The sequence below is a fragment of the Eschrichtius robustus genome, chromosome 2 (assembly GCF_028021215.1).
Source record: "Eschrichtius robustus isolate mEscRob2 chromosome 2, mEscRob2.pri, whole genome shotgun sequence".
In the NCBI taxonomy this organism is placed as follows: Eukaryota; Metazoa; Chordata; class Mammalia; order Artiodactyla; family Eschrichtiidae; genus Eschrichtius; species Eschrichtius robustus.
Window position 1 is genome coordinate 12,684,266 of NC_090825.1, and position 4,838 is coordinate 12,689,103.

Consider the following 4,838-nt stretch of genomic DNA (forward strand, 5'->3'; position numbering starts at 1 on the left):
TTTAAAGAACACTTTGAAAGGCATTGAGGGTTTACAGCAGTGAATGAAAGCCACCATAATCTATCAGAGAATAAAAATGCTAAGTAATTGAAAGGGCTCTGAGTGTTGTAAAGGGAGAATACTGGGTACTCTTATGAGAGGGAGAAGCATTTGAATGCTGGTGCTCATTCATTCACTCATTTGTGCATTTATGAAAACATATTCCCTGAACACCTACTCTGTGCTGGGCACTGATCTGGCTACTGGCCTATAGCAATGAACAAGATAAAATCTTTATCTCAGTGGATTTATATTGAAACATGAAAAACAATAACATTTTAAGGTTTGCATAAGTCCCACTAGGAAAGCAAGGTGAAGGACAGGAAAGTGATGGAAGGGAGGTGTTACTTTTCACATGTGCTTACAGCAGTCTTCTCTGAAGAGGGGACAATTGACCTGAGCCCTGGTTGAAGTGAGGAAGGAAACCCTGTGACTATCTGGGGGGAAGTATTCCAGACAGAGGGACCAGCAAGTACAAAATCCTGAGTCAGGAGTGTACTCAGCACATTCAAAGAACAGCAAGGAGTCAGGTGCAGACAGGAGGAGAATCAGAGGCAAGGTGTACACCTGGAAACATCCTCTGGGACCAGATCCTGCAGGGCTTCCTAAGCGTGGAAAGGATGTGATTCTAGTGAGGTGGCTTTGAGCTAGGGAGTGGGGAGTGACATGATCTGAGGTCTGTTTAAAAAGATAATCACAGCTACCTTGTGGACAACAGATTATATTCTTGAGCGAACTTACGGCTGTTTGCTTGAAGAAACTTTATGAATGTTCTTGTTGGCTTGCAAATACTAATTATGATCTGTGAAGTGCAGAGTAGGCTTAGTTCCACTTTTCTCTTAACCAGAAATTTTCTGAATTGCTATGCCGAGGTGAAGGCAGATTTATTAGTGTGAAATAACGAAACCATGACAATTCCATTAGGAAGACCTGATAGTATTTTTATAATGGCTGGGACTTTCTAAACATAAAAGAACAATATGCTATTACCCTCCTTTTTATAATATCTCATACTCTGTTTGGCTCCCATCTGTGAACAATTTATTGGTTCCCTTGCTTATGAGGGTATCAAAGCAAGTCAAGTTCAGTCCTCATTATTTGTCATAGCCATATTCCATCCAGCAGGTCATGAAAAAATGGGACAATGGACCCGCAGAAAGGAAAACTTCTACTGCCTCTGCCCAAAGAGCTTATGCTCTAGTGCAATGTGAAAAGTGGCTGGGGTAAAGGGTCAAGAGTCTAGAGTGGGTCTTGACCATGTGCTAGGTGAAGAATTAGCAAAATGAAAAGAGCATTTTGTTCACTGAGCAAGTATTTTGTCAAAACAAAAGTGCCTTATGAAAAGCAGCTATGTTTTTTGAAAGGGCTGCCAAATGATGTCTTGGGCAGAAGCCTAAACTTCTTTTTAATAAGTCACTAAAGGAAGACTCTTACTGCCCTCAGCAGAGTGGCAATTTAATGAAATCACAAGCAGCAAAACCATGAACAGCTAAGACCTATGATTCTATAATTGTTGTTGATTTAACAGCTCCTTAGGTTGGGTACTTTCTTTGGGTTTGGTAGTATCCTGGAGGCATGGCTAAATTCTATTGACGTTTTCTAGCATGGGCTAGCCTGCGTTTTGGTAGAGTTCTTGAAGGGACAATGGCAAACATGGGAAGGATGATTGGATCAGATGACTTCTGAGGTCGATTTCAACCCTGAGATTCAATGATTATAGGATAGAATCTTTGAAGTCCAGAGGTCTTGAGCTCTGTTTTCTATAATCTAATCTCCTGTGGTTCAAAATTGATCTGTAGAACATCTTTTGAGTTTCTGCATGAGTTTGAGAAAAACAATTTTCCTTCTGAGAAAAGAATACTCAGCCCTTGAACGTCCATTTAAACCTTTTTTTTTTTTTTTAATTTATTTATTTATTTATTTATTTATTTTTGGCTGTGTTGGGTCTTCGTTTCTGTGCGAGGGCTTTCTCTAGTTGCGGCAAATGGGGGCCACTCTTCATCGCGGTGCACGGGCCTCTCACTATCGCGGCCTCTCTTGTTGCGGAGCACAGGCTCCAGACTCGCAGGCTCAGTAGTTGTGGCTCACGGGACTATTTGCTCCGTGGCATGTGGGATCCTCCCAGACCAGGGCTCGAACCCGCGTCCCCTGCATTGGCAGGCAGACTCTCAACCACTGTGCCACCAGGGAAGCCCTTAAACCTTTTTTTTTAATGATAGAAAAATATGTGTGTGAAAAAATTGCAAGACAGCCACTGTCCAAAAGAACTGCAGTGACAAATGTTTTATATGTGTGCTGTCGCATTCAGTTGCCACTAGACTCCTAGGGATATTGAGCATTTGAAATGTGGCTTGTGCAACTGAGAAACTGAACTTTAATTTTATATAATTTAATTCATTTGAATGTACATAGGCACATGTAGTTGGTGGCCAACCTACTGGCCAGTAGAATTCCAAGATAACCTGATGAATTATTCAATACTAAATAACATGGAAGATTGAATATTCAAACATTTCTATTTTTCCCTAAGTCAAGTAAGCATGGTTATTTACCCACATTTTATCTCCAGTTCTGGTATATATGTTTGCATGTACATATATATTACTCTCTCTCTGTCTCTCTCATCTCTCTCTTTCTCTGTCTCAATCATCTATCTATCTATCTATCTATCTATCTATCTATCTATCTATCTATCATCTATCTATCTATCAATCATCTATCTATGTATCTATCTATTTCTCTGTCTCTCTATCTATCTAATGTCTTCAATAGCACACTTTTCAACATGTGGAGGGAAATATGAGGGACTGGAGAATAGAAAGAAGATGATGCAGTTTCTTTGCATGCATTCCAAAGATAAAATTATCATTTTTTAAAAGGAGAATAGAAAAACAAACAAACAAACAAACAAAATGGGCGTAGAGAAGTGTAAGCAATCTATCTGTTTAGTTTTTAACACTTCATTAGGGCAAGTCAGTTTCAGTGGTGCCTGGAAATTCATTTGGAGGATTGAAATCATATACTTCCTGGAAGCAATTCAAGATTTCAAAAGAATAATTTCTAGGTCATTTGATCTTTGTAACACTTTGTGCTTTACAACATATACACAAAGGTCAGGAAAAAAAGTGTTAGGAACCACTGAGTCCTGTGTTTACTTTTCATAACTTTGATGCTTTTTTGTAATGACTTTGAAGAATGAGAACTTTTAAAGAGAGGGTAGTAGGAAAGGGTGGAGTGGAGTTTGATAATAGCTTGTACGAGAGTATTAGCTTAGCGGGCATAGAGTAGAAATAAGATGATTAGAAATTTTAATAACCTATAATGGAAAAGAATCTAAAAAAGGCTATATGTATATGTATAACTGAAGCAGTTTGTTGTACACCTGAAACTAACACAACATTGTAAATCAACTATAAATCAATAAAAATGATAAAAAAGAAATTTTAATAAATGAATAAGTTCTTCCTTTATCTCCGCTGAACATGCAGTTATGCAAAGAATATTAATCTTAAAGCCCAATCATTGCAGATCCAGTATTTTTCTTCTCCAGTTGATTCTCCTCTTAGGTTGATAAAATTCATCTGCTTTGAACTCTAAATGGCTTCTCATTGCTTGCAGAATCAGGACACATTCTATAAATATCTGCTTCTCTCAATTTTTCACTGACGTATATCTAATGGGAAGGACCAGAATTTGAACCCTGGGAAATCTGGGGAGTGGCTTGAAGCCACTGCAAATGGAACACTCTTTAGATGTTTCATGTTTAACCTTAAAAATTCATGTGTGTTTGTCACATCCAAACAGGTCTGTATTTCTCTGGTTATAAAAATAATATTTTAAAATACTCTCAGGAAAAGAAATATGGACAAAAAGGTGAACTTCCTGAAACCCTATTTCACTGGGTGGTTGATTTATGAATAAAATATTATTGTATTGAATTTATCAGTTGTAGAAACTCGAAGAGCAATGAACTAATACCTTAGATTTGAATTTCTTCTTGGTGTCACAATATTCCAATAACTCAGACTAAAAGAAACATGTAAATATATATAGTATTTTTTTCCCTTCATTCTTATAGGAATTTTGTCTGTAATCTCTGGAGAGAGAGGTCCAAAATCTGCCATAAAGGTGAAGAGTGACAATTTCAGGCTGCTGAAATTGGTGGACATTTTGATGAGTCCCCTTCAAGAGGCAAGAGAGTTGAATAACATGCACACTGGAAGCATTTCTAATTCATGGGTCGGATCTCTTCTATTGCCTCAAGAAAACACTCCTCAAAGGAGATTTTTTCAGAAGAAATCCGATGTTTTGATTTTTTTTTACCACTGTTCATTTTAATCAGATTAAAATGAACCAACCGTTTTAACTCTTATTCCCATGATCTACTTTCTTCTCTCTCACACTTAATTATTTTTACATTTAAAAATTTTATATTAAATTTTATAACATTTATTGGGACAATACATGCACATGGTTAAAACATCCATGCCATGTTCAGTCATTGGCTGGGAGCAGCCCATGGGAAAGTGACTTGATGTGAATGTGTGGGTGAATTTCAGAGTGCTGGAGCTGTACAGTCAGTCAAATGCTCTTCCTCGCCTTGACGGAAACACTGCTATTTGTTTGCCCTGCCCTGAGGACTTGCCCCTTTGAAGTGTAGTCTCATACTTCAGGTCCGGGTAGGTCACTGTTGCTGGAATATCAGGAACTTGCCGTGGTCATAGTGATGTTGGCCTTAAAGAGGAGATACTCACTATCAAGACCATGCAAAGTCCACTGGGCCATCATAGCTGCTTTGT